Source organism: Conger conger, chromosome 15, assembly GCF_963514075.1.
Source record: "Conger conger chromosome 15, fConCon1.1, whole genome shotgun sequence".
NCBI classification, from domain to species: Eukaryota; Metazoa; Chordata; class Actinopteri; order Anguilliformes; family Congridae; genus Conger; species Conger conger.
Window position 1 is genome coordinate 32,598,211 of NC_083774.1, and position 12,220 is coordinate 32,610,430.

The 12,220-nt window shown below is 39.8% G+C and overlaps 7 non-coding genes across 7 annotated transcripts; all 7 read left to right on the forward strand.

Annotated features, from left to right (window-relative positions):
* Positions 1-587: 587 nt before the first annotated feature.
* trnap-agg (transfer RNA proline (anticodon AGG)) lies at positions 588-659 on the forward strand. The gene has a single exon. It is a non-coding gene; the product is annotated as a tRNA-Pro (tRNA).
* Positions 660-1,829: 1,170 nt separating this feature from the next.
* Positions 1,830-1,901, forward strand: trnap-agg (transfer RNA proline (anticodon AGG)). Its single transcript has one exon. It is a non-coding gene; the product is annotated as a tRNA-Pro (tRNA).
* Positions 1,902-3,071: 1,170 nt separating this feature from the next.
* Positions 3,072-3,143, forward strand: trnap-agg (transfer RNA proline (anticodon AGG)). Its single transcript has one exon. It is a non-coding gene; the product is annotated as a tRNA-Pro (tRNA).
* A 2,351-nt stretch (positions 3,144-5,494) lies between these two features.
* trnap-agg (transfer RNA proline (anticodon AGG)) lies at positions 5,495-5,566 on the forward strand. Its single transcript has one exon. It is a non-coding gene; the product is annotated as a tRNA-Pro (tRNA).
* Positions 5,567-7,269: 1,703 nt separating this feature from the next.
* Positions 7,270-7,341, forward strand: trnap-agg (transfer RNA proline (anticodon AGG)). The gene has a single exon. It is a non-coding gene; the product is annotated as a tRNA-Pro (tRNA).
* A 1,170-nt stretch (positions 7,342-8,511) lies between these two features.
* On the forward strand, positions 8,512-8,583 carry trnap-agg (transfer RNA proline (anticodon AGG)). The gene has a single exon. It is a non-coding gene; the product is annotated as a tRNA-Pro (tRNA).
* A 2,412-nt stretch (positions 8,584-10,995) lies between these two features.
* Positions 10,996-11,067, forward strand: trnap-agg (transfer RNA proline (anticodon AGG)). Its single transcript has one exon. It is a non-coding gene; the product is annotated as a tRNA-Pro (tRNA).
* The last annotated feature ends 1,153 nt before the right edge of the window (positions 11,068-12,220 follow it).

Consider the following 12,220-nt stretch of genomic DNA (forward strand, 5'->3'; position numbering starts at 1 on the left):
TGTCCTAGCAAATAGTCAGAGCAACAAATAAAAACGAGAATGCTTTTCTTTATTTCAATGTTAAACCTGTTTATGTCCAAAGAAATGTCATTGTTTTATGAACCAATGAGCTACAGCCGGTCTTTAGCCCACCTATGCCTACAACTGTTTAGGCAATCCAAGAAAACTCCATTTGTTTATGATGTTATAATGAGTATGTTGAAAACAGGATTTTGATTGACCGTTTGTTCAAAATGACTGTCTTTACAGTGCATTGCAGCCCGGGCATAGTAGGCCACAGGTGGTTGAACTGGATTTATTTTGTGCAGTGTTGTCCATGAATTTCTGACTGCAGAATGAAACCACCTCTGAAAGTAACAGTAAGTTGACATTGTTGCATAGTCTTTCATGACACGATTGAGGTACACTTCGATTGACCACAAAAAGCTGAATTGCTGATGCTGAACATGAATCCATTGCGCTGAACTGAAATAGATTTTTCAACCAGATGTGGCCATTTTTCTATGATAAGGCTCAGCAAAGAGACTATGAATTATGGGCTCTTTCAATTAGTAACTGTCTGGAGGTCCACATACACTCTGCCTGTGGGCTCGTTGGTCTAGGGGTATGATTCTCGCTTAGGGTGCGAGAGGTCCCGGGTTCAAATCCCGGACGAGCCCTCCAAAAAAACAGTCAGCACCGCGCTTTTGGCTGGTGCTTAGGATTTCTGGCCTTTGCCATTGTCTCAATACGCAATTACAAGATGACATCCTCACACCATGAGATCTGCGCTAAACCACTGAGAACCCAAATCAGTCATAGAGCTACCCATTATGCTCTTGTGCAGCCTTTTTTCTTGACAGTATTCATGAATGACATTTTTGTTAATGACTATCGTGGCCATGTAAAGTCTATTTTACATTGTGTGATGAAAGTGTTTCGCTAAATGCAATGAAGTTCCTGCATTGACTGTGTTTTGGCATTTGTTTCTTCTTAGTGAACATGCATATATGCTTTGAAATTTAGACGCGCTCGAATTTTGTACATTTTGAAAGCTTCACAACATATAATTGCAGCTCTTGATTTTGAGTGAAAAATGTCTTGAATGCACTGAAGACTTATAATTGTTAATCGCCCCAAACATTCTGGACCATTCACTCCTTTTTGCATTACTGGTCCATTCACTTGTGTAAATGTGCTTCCAGAAGAAACCATTGTCTGGCAAGGTAACATGTCCTCTCCTTTTGAAATGTATCGTATGTATGTCCTAGCAAATAGTCAGAGCAACAAATAAAAACGAGAATGCTTTTCTTTATTTCAATGTTAAACCTGTTTATGTCCAAAGAAATGTCATTGTTTTATGAACCAATGAGCTACAGCCGGTCTTTAGCCCACCTATGCCTACAACTGTTTAGGCAATCCAAGAAAACTCCATTTGTTTATGATGTTATAATGAGTATGTTGAAAACAGGATTTTGATTGACCGTTTGTTCAAAATGACTGTCTTTACAGTGCATTGCAGCCCGGGCATAGTAGGCCACAGGTGGTTGAACTGGATTTATTTTGTGCAGTGTTGTCCATGAATTTCTGACTGCAGAATGAAACCACCTCTGAAAGTAACAGTAAGTTGACATTGTTGCATAGTCTTTCATGACACGATTGAGGTACACTTCGATTGACCACAAAAAGCTGAATTGCTGATGCTGAACATGAATCCATTGCGCTGAACTGAAATAGATTTTTCAACCAGATGTGGCCATTTTTCTATGATAAGGCTCAGCAAAGAGACTATGAATTATGGGCTCTTTCAATTAGTAACTGTCTGGAGGTCCACATACACTCTGCCTGTGGGCTCGTTGGTCTAGGGGTATGATTCTCGCTTAGGGTGCGAGAGGTCCCGGGTTCAAATCCCGGACGAGCCCTCCAAAAAAACAGTCAGCACCGCGCTTTTGGCTGGTGCTTAGGATTTCTGGCCTTTGCCATTGTCTCAATACGCAATTACAAGATGACATCCTCACACCATGAGATCTGCGCTAAAACACTGAGAACCCAAATCAGTCATAGAGCTACCCATTATGCTCTTGTGCAGCCTTTTTTCTTGACAGTATTCATGAATGACATTTTTGTTAATGACTATCGTGGCCATGTAAAGTCTATTTTACATTGTGTGATGAAAGTGTTTCGCTAAATGCAATGAAGTTCCTGCATTGACTGTGTTTTGGCATTTGTTTCTTCTTAGTGAACATGCATATATGCTTTGAAATTTAGACGCGCTCGAATTTTGTACATTTTGAAAGCTTCACAACATATAATTGCAGCTCTTGATTTTGAGTGAAAAATGTCTTGAATGCACTGAAGACTTATAATTGTTAATCGCCCCAAACATTCTGGACCATTCACTCCTTTTTGCATTACTGGTCCATTCACTTGTGTAAATGTGCTTCCAGAAGAAACCATTGTCTGGCAAGGTAACATGTCCTCTCCTTTTGAAATGTATCGTATGTATGTCCTAGCAAATAGTCAGAGCAACAAATAAAAACGAGAATGCTTTTCTTTATTTCAATGTTAAACCTGTTTATGTCCAAAGAAATGTCATTGTTTTATGAACCAATCAGCTACAGCCGGTCTTTAGCCCACCTATGCCTACAACTGTTTAGGCAATCCAAGAAAACTCCATTTGTTTATGATGTTATAATGAGTATGTTGAAAACAGGATTTTGATTGACCGTTTGTTCAAAATGACTGTCTTTACAGTGCATTGCAGCCCGGGCATAGTAGGCCACAGGTGGTTGAACTGGATTTATTTTGTGCAGTGTTGTCCATGAATTTCTGACTGCAGAATGAAACCACCTCTGAAAGTAACAGTAAGTTGACATTGTTGCATAGTCTTTCATGACACGATTGAGGTACACTTCGATTGACCACAAAAAGCTGAATTGCTGATGCTGAACATGAATCCATTGCGCTGAACTGAAATTGATTTTTCAACCAGATGTGGCCATTTTTCTATGATAAGGCTCAGCAAAGAGACTATGAATTATGGGCTCTTTCAATTAGTAACTGTCTGGAGGTCCACATACATTCGGCCTGTGGGCTCCTTGGTCTAGGGGTATGATTCTCGCTTAGGGTGCGAGAGGTCCCGGGTTCAAATCCCGGACGAGCCCTCCAAAAAAACAATCAGCACCGCTCTTTTGGCTGGTGCTTAGGATTTCTGGCCTTTGCCATTGTCTCAATACGCAATTACATGATGACATCCTCACACCATGAGATCTGCGCTAAACCACTGAGAACCCAAATCAGTCATAGAGCTACCCATTATGCTCTTGTGCAGCCTTTTTTCTTGACAGTATTCATGAATGACATTTTTGTTAATGACTATCGTGGCCATGTAAAGTCTATTTTACATTGTGTGATGAAAGTGTTTCGCTAAATGCAATGAAGTTCCTGCATTGACTGTGTTTTGGCATTTGTTTCTTCTTAGTGAACATGCATATATGCTTTGAAATTTAGACGCGCTCGAATTTTGTACATTTTGAAAGCTTCACAACATATAATTGCAGCTCTTGATTTTGAGTGAAAAATGTCTTGAATGCACTGAAGACTTATAATTGTTCACCGCCCCAAACATTCTGGACCATTCACTCCTTTTTGCATTACTGGTCCATTCACTTGTGTAAATGTGCTTCCAGAAGAAACCATTGTCTGGCAAGGTAACATGTCCTCTCCTTTTGAAATGTATCGTATGTATGTCCTAGCAAATAGTCAGAGCAACAAATAAAAACAAGAATGCTCTTTTTGATTTCAATGTTAAACCTGTTTATGTCCAAACAAATGTCATTGTTTTTTGAACCAATGAGCTACAGCCGGTCTTTAGCCCACCTATGCCTACAACTGTTTAGGCAATCCAAGAAAACTCCATTTGTTTATGATGTTATAATGAGTATGTTGAAAACAGGATTTTGATTGACCGTTTGTTGAAAATGACTGTCTTTACAGTGCATTGCAGCCCGGGCATAGTAGGCCACAGGTGGTTGAACTGGATTTATTTTGTGCAGTGCTGTCCATGAATTTCTGACTGCAGAATGAAACCACCTCTGAAAGTAACAGTAAGTTGACATTGTTGCATAGTCTTTCATGACACGATTGAGGTACACTTCGATTGACCACAAAAAGCTGAATTGCTGATGCTGAACATGAATCCATTGCGCTGAACTGAAATAGATTTTTCAACCAGATGTGGCCATTTTTCTATGATAAGGCTCAGCAAAGAGACTATGAATTATGGGCTCTTTCAATTAGTAACTGTCTGGAGGTCCACATACACTTTGCCTTTGCGGACGAGCCCTCCCAAAAAACAGTCAGCACCGCTCTTTTGGCTGGTGCTTAGGATTTCTGGCCTTTGCCATTGTCTCAATACGCAATTACAAGATTACATCTTCACACCATGAGATCTGCGCTAAACCACTGAGAACCCAAATCAGTCATATAGCTACCCATTATGCTCTTGTGCAGCTTTTTTTCTTTACAGTATTCATGAATGACATTTTTGTTAATGACTAACGTGGCCATGTAAAGTCTATTTTACATTGTGTGATGAAAGTGTTTCGCTAAATGCAATGAAGTTCCTGCATTGACTGTGTTTTGGCATTTGTTTCTTCTTAGTGAACCTACATATATGCTTTGAAATTTAGACGCGCTCGAATTTTGTACATTTTGAAAGCTTCACAACATATAATTGCAGCTCTTGATTTTGAGTGAAAAATGTCTTGAATGCACTGAAGACTTATTATTGTTCATCGCCCCAAACATTCTGGACCATTCACACCTTTTTGCATTACTGGTCCATTCACTTGTGTAAATGTGCTTCCAGAAGAAACCATTGTCTGGCAAGGTAACATGTCCTCTCCTTTTGAAATGTATCGTATGTATGTCCTAGCAAATAGTCAGAGCAACAAATAAAAACGAGAATGCTTTTCTTTATTTCAATGTTATACCTGTTTATGTCCAAAGAAATATCATTGTTTTATGAACCAATGAGCTACAGCCGGTCTTTAGCCCACCTATGCCTACAACTGTTTAGGCAATCCAAGAAAACTCCATTTGTTTATGATGTTATAATGAGTATGTTGAAAACAGGATTTTGATTGACCGTTTGTTCAAAATGACTGTCTTTACAGTGCATTGCAGCCCGGGCATAGTAGGCCACAGGTGGTTGAACTGGATTTATTTTGTGCAGTGTTGTCCATGAATTTCTGACTGCAGAATGAAACCACCTCTGAAAGTAACAGTAAGTTGACATTGTTGCATAGTCTTTCATGACACGATTGAGGTACACTTCGATTGACCACAAAAAGCTGAATTGCTGATGCTGAACATGAATCCATTGCGCTGAACTGAAATTGATTTTTCAACCAGATGTGGCCATTTTTCTATGATAAGGCTGAGCAAAGAGACTATGAATTATGGGCTCTTTCAATTAGTAACTGTCTGGAGGTCCACATACACTCTGCCTGTGGGCTCGTTGGTCTAGGGGTATGATTCTGGCTTAGGGTGCGAGAGGTCCCGGGTTCAAATCCCGGACGAGCCCTCCAAAAAAACAGTCAGCACCGCGCTTTTGGCTGGTGCTTAGGATTTCTGGCCTTTGCCATTGTCTCAATACGCAATTACAAGATGACATCCTCACACCATGAGATCTGCGCTAAACCACTGAGAACCCAAATCAGTCATAGAGCTACCCATTATGCTCTTGTGCAGCTTTTTTTCTTGACAGTATTCATGAATGACATTTTTGTTAATGACTATCGTGGCCATGTAAAGTCTATTTTACATTGTGTGATGAAAGTGTTTCGCTAAATGCAATGAAGTTCCTGCATTGACTGTGTTTTGGCATTTGTTTCTTCTTAGTGAACATGCATATATGCTTTGAAATTTAGACGCGCTCGAATTTTGTACATTTTGAAAGCTTCACAACATATAATTGCAGCTCTTGATTTTGAGTGAAAAATGTCTTGAATGCACTGAAGACTTATAATTGTTAATCGCCCCAAACATTCTGGACCATTCACTCCTTTTTGCATTACTGGTCCATTCACTTGTGTAAATGTGCTTCCAGAAGAAACCATTGTCTGGCAAGGTAACATGTCCTCTCCTTTTGAAATGTATCGTATGTATGTCCTAGCAAATAGTCAGAGCAACAAATAAAAACGAGAATGCTTTTCTTTATTTCAATGTTAAACCTGTTTATGTCCAAAGAAATGTCATTGTTTTATGAACCAATGAGCTACAGCCGGTCTTTAGCCCACCTATGCCTACAACTGTTTAGGCAATCCAAGAAAACTCCATTTGTTTATGATGTTATAATGAGTATGTTGAAAACAGGATTTTGATTGACCGTTTGTTCAAAATGACTGTCTTTACAGTGCATTGCAGCCCGGGCATAGTAGGCCACAGGTGGTTGAACTGGATTTATTTTGTGCAGTGTTGTCCATGAATTTCTGACTGCAGAATGAAACCACCTCTGAAAGTAACAGTAAGTTGACATTGTTGCATAGTCTTTCATGACACCATTGAGGTACACTTCGATTGACCACAAAAAGCTGAATTGCTGATGCTGAACATGAATCCATTGCGCGGAACTGAAATAGATTTTTCAACCAGATGTGGCCATTTTTCTATGATAAGGCTCAGCAAAGAGACTATGAATTATGGGCTCTTTCAATTAGTAACTGTCTGGAGGTCCACATACACTCTGCCTGTGGGCTCGTTGGTCTAGGGGTATGATTCTCGCTTAGGGTGCGAGAGGTCCTAATTGAGCTACAGCCGGTCTTTAGCCCACCTATGCCTACAACTGTTTAGGCAATCCAAGAAAACTCCATTTGTTTATGATGTTATAATGAGTATGTTGAAAACAGGATTTTGATTGACCGTTTGTTCAAAATGACTGTCTTTACAGTGCATTGCAGCCCGGGCATAGTAGGCCACAGGTGGTTGAACTGGATTTATTTTGTGCAGTGTTGTCCATGAATTTCTGACTGCAGAATGAAACCACCTCTGAAAGTAACAGTAAGTTGACATTGTTGCATAGTCTTTCATGACACGATTGAGGTACACTTCGATTGACCACAAAAAGCTGAATTGCTGATGCTGAACATGAATCCATTGCGCTGAACTGAAATAGATTTTTCAACCAGATGTGGCCATTTTTCTATGATAAGGCTCAGCAAAGAGACTATGAATTATGGGCTCTTTCAATTAGTAACTGTCTGGAGGTCCACATACGCTCTGCCTGTGGGCTCGTTGGTCTAGGGGTATGATTCTCGCTTAGGGTGCGAGAGGTCCCGGGTTCAAATCCCGGACGAGCCCTCCAAAAAAACAGTCAGCACCGGCCTTTTGGCTGGTGCTTAGGATTTCTGGCCTTTGCCATTGTCTCAATACGCAATTACAAGATGACATCCTCACACCATGAGATCTGCGCTAAACCACTGAGAACCCAAATCAGTCATAGAGCTACCCATTATGCTCTTGTGCAGCTTTTTTTCTTGACAGTATTCATGAATGACATTTTTGTTAATGACTATCGTGGCCATGTAAAGTCTATTTTACATTGTGTGATGAAAGTGTTTCGCTAAATGCAATGAAGTTCCTGCATTGACTGTGTTTTGGCATTTGTTTCTTCTTAGTGAACATGCATATATGCTTTGAAATTTAGACGCGCTCGAATTTTGTACATTTTGAAAGCTTCACAACATATAATTGCAGCTCTTGATTTTGAGTGAAAAATGTCTTGAATGCACTGAAGACTTATAATTGTTAATCGCCCCAAACATTCTGGACCATTCACTCCTTTTTGCATTACTGGTCCATTCACTTGTGTAAATGTGCTTCCAGAAGAAACCATTGTCTGGCAAGGTATCATGTCCTCTCCTTTTGAAATGTATCGTATGTATGTCCTAGCAAATAGTCAGAGCAACAAATAAAAACGAGAATGCTTTTCTTTATTTCAATGTTATACCTGTTTATGTCCAAAGAAATATCATTGTTTTATGAACCAATGAGCTACAGCCGGTCTTTAGCCCACCTATGCCTACAACTGTTTAGGCAATCCAAGAAAACTCCATTTGTTTATGATGTTATAATGAGTATGTTGAAAACAGGATTTTGATTGACCGTTTGTTCAAAATGACTGTCTTTACAGTGCATTGCAGCCCGGGCATAGTAGGCCACAGGTGGTTGAACTGGATTTATTTTGTGCAGTGTTGTCCATGAATTTCTGACTGCAGAATGAAACCACCTCTGAAAGTAACAGTAAGTTGACATTGTTGCATAGTCTTTCATGACACGATTGAGGTACACTTCGATTGACCACAAAAAGCTGAATTGCTGATGCTGAACATGAATCCATTGCGCTGAACTGAAATTGATTTTTCAACCAGATGTGGCCATTTTTCTATGATAAGGCTGAGCAAAGAGACTATGAATTATGGGCTCTTTCAATTAGTAACTGTCTGGAGGTCCACATACACTCTGCCTGTGGGCTCGTTGGTCTAGGGGTATGATTCTGGCTTAGGGTGCGAGAGGTCCCGGGTTCAAATCCCGGACGAGCCCTCCAAAAAAACAGTCAGCACCGCGCTTTTGGCTGGTGCTTAGGATTTCTGGCCTTTGCCATTGTCTCAATACGCAATTACAAGATGACATCCTCACACCATGAGATCTGCGCTAAACCACTGAGAACCCAAATCAGTCATAGAGCTACCCATTATGCTCTTGTGCAGCTTTTTTTCTTGACAGTATTCATGAATGACATTTTTGTTAATGACTATCGTGGCCATGTAAAGTCTATTTTACATTGTGTGATGAAAGTGTTTCGCTAAATGCAATGAAGTTCCTGCATTGACTGTGTTTTGGCATTTGTTTCTTCTTAGTGAACATGCATATATGCTTTGAAATTTAGACGCGCTCGAATTTTGTACATTTTGAAAGCTTCACAACATATAATTGCAGCTCTTGATTTTGAGTGAAAAATGTCTTGAATGCACTGAAGACTTATAATTGTTAATCGCCCCAAACATTCTGGACCATTCACTCCTTTTTGCATTACTGGTCCATTCACTTGTGTAAATGTGCTTCCAGAAGAAACCATTGTCTGGCAAGGTATCATGTCCTCTCCTTTTGAAATGTATCGTATGTATGTCCTAGCAAATAGTCAGAGCAACAAATAAAAACGAGAATGCTTTTCTTTATTTCAATGTTATACCTGTTTATGTCCAAAGAAATATCATTGTTTTATGAACCAATGAGCTACAGCCGGTCTTTAGCCCACCTATGCCTACAACTGTTTAGGCAATCCAAGAAAACTCCATTTGTTTATGATGTTATAATGAGTATGTTGAAAACAGGATTTTGATTGACCGTTTGTTCAAAATGACTGTCTTTACAGTGCATTGCAGCCCGGGCATAGTAGGCCACAGGTGGTTGAACTGGATTTATTTTGTGCAGTGTTGTCCATGAATTTCTGACTGCAGAATGAAACCACCTCTGAAAGTAACAGTAAGTTGACATTGTTGCATAGTCTTTCATGACACGATTGAGGTACACTTCGATTGACCACAAAAAGCTGAATTGCTGATGCTGAACATGAATCCATTGCGCTGAACTGAAATTGATTTTTCAACCAGATGTGGCCATTTTTCTATGATAAGGCTGAGCAAAGAGACTATGAATTATGGGCTCTTTCAATTAGTAACTGTCTGGAGGTCCACATACACTCTGCCTGTGCGCTCGTTGGTCTAGGGGTATGATTCTCGCTTAGGGTGCGAGAGGTCCGGGGTTCAAATCCCGGACGAGCCCTCCAAAAAAACAGTCAGCACCGCGCTTTTGGCTGGTGCTTAGGATTTCTGGCCTTTGCCATTGTCTCAATACGCAATTACAAGATGACATCCTCACACCATGAGATCTGCGCTAAACCACTGAGAACCCAAATCAGTCATAGAGCTACCCATTATGCTCTTGTGCAGCCTTTTTTCTTGACAGTATTCATGAATGACATTTTTGTTAATGACTATCGTGGCCATGTAAAGTCTATTTTACATTGTGTGATGAAAGTGTTTCGCTAAATGCAATGAAGTTCCTGCATTGACTGTGTTTTGGCATTTGTTTCTTCTTAGTGAACATGCATATATGCTTTGAAATTTAGACGCGCTCGAATTTTGTACATTTTGAAAGCTTCACAACATATAATTGCAGCTCTTGATTTTGAGTGAAAAATGTCTTGAATGCACTGAAGACTTATAATTGTTAATCGCCCCAAACATTCTGGACCATTCACTCCTTTTTGCATTACTGGTCCATTCACTTGTGTAAATGTGCTTCCAGAAGAAACCATTGTCTGGCAAGGTAACATGTCCTCTCCTTTTGAAATGTATCGTATGTATGTCCTAGCAAATAGTCAGAGCAACAAATAAAAACGAGAATGCTTTTCTTTATTTCAATGTTAAACCTGTTTATGTCCAAAGAAATGTCATTGTTTTATGAACCAATGAGCTACAGCCGGTCTTTAGCCCACCTATGCCTACAACTGTTTAGGCAATCCAAGAAAACTCCATTTGTTTATGATGTTATAATGAGTATGTTGAAAACAGGATTTTGATTGACCGTTTGTTCAAAATGACTGTCTTTACAGTGCATTGCAGCCCGGGCATAGTAGGCCACAGGTGGTTGAACTGGATTTATTTTGTGCAGTGTTGTCCATGAATTTCTGACTGCAGAATGAAACCACCTCTGAAAGTAACAGTAAGTTGACATTGTTGCATAGTCTTTCATGACACGATTGAGGTACACTTCGATTGACCACAAAAAGCTGAATTGCTGATGCTGAACATGAATCCATTGCGCTGAACTGAAATAGATTTTTCAACCAGATGTGGCCATTTTTCTATGATAAGGCTCAGCAAAGAGACTATGAATTATGGGCTCTTTCAATTAGTAACTGTCTGGAGGTCCACATACACTCGGCCTGTGGGCTCGTTGGTCTAGGGGTATGATTCTCGCTTAGGGTGCGAGAGGTCCCGGGTTCAAATCCCGGACGAGCCCTCCAAAAAAACAGTCAGCACCGCTCTTTTGGCTGGTGCTTAGGATTTCTGGCCTTTGCCATTGTCTCAATACGCAATTACAAGATTACATCTTCACACCATGAGATCTGCGCTAAACCACTGAGAACCCAAATCAGTCATATAGCTACCCATTATGCTCTTGTGCAGCTTTTTTTCTTTACAGTATTCATGAATGACATTTTTGTTAATGACTAACGTGGCCATGTAAAGTCTATTTTACATTGTGTGATGAAAGTGTTTCGCTAAATGCAATGAAGTTCCTGCATTGACTGTGTTTTGGCATTTGTTTCTTCTTAGTGAACCTACATATATGCTTTGAAATTTAGACGCGCTCGAATTTTGTACATTTTGAAAGCTTCACAACATATAATTGCAGCTCTTGATTTTGAGTGAAAAATGTCTTGAATGCACTGAAGACTTATTATTGTTCATCGCCCCAAACATTCTGGACCATTCACACCTTTTTGCATTACTGGTCCATTCACTTGTGTAAATGTGCTTCCAGAAGAAACCATTGTCTGGCAAGGTAACATGTCCTCTCCTTTTGAAATGTATCGTATGTATGTCCTAGCAAATAGTCAGAGCAACAAATAAAAACAAGAATGCTTTTTTTGATTTCAATGTTAAACCTGTTTATGTCCAAAGAAATGTCATTGTTTTTTGAACCAATCAGCTACAGCCGGTCTTTAGCCCACCTATGCCTACAACTGTTTAGGCAATCCATGAAAACTCCATTTGTTTATGATCTTATAATGAGTATGTTGAAAACAGGATTTTGATTGACCGATTGTTCAAAATGACTGTCTTTACAGTGCATTGCAGCCCGGGCATAGTAGGCCGCAGGTGGTTGAACTGGATTTATTTTGTGCAGTGCTGTCCATGAATTTCTGACTGCAGAATGAAACCACCTCTGAAAGTAACAGTAAGTTGACATTGTTGCATAGTCTTTCATGACACGATTGAGGCACACTTCGATTGACCACAAAAAGCTGAATTGCTGATGCTGAACATGAATCCATTGCGCTGAACTGAAATTGATTTTTCAACCAGATGTGGCCATTTTTCTATGATAAGGCTCAGCAAAGAGACTATGAATTATGGGCTCTTTCAATTAGTAACTGTCTGGAGGTCCA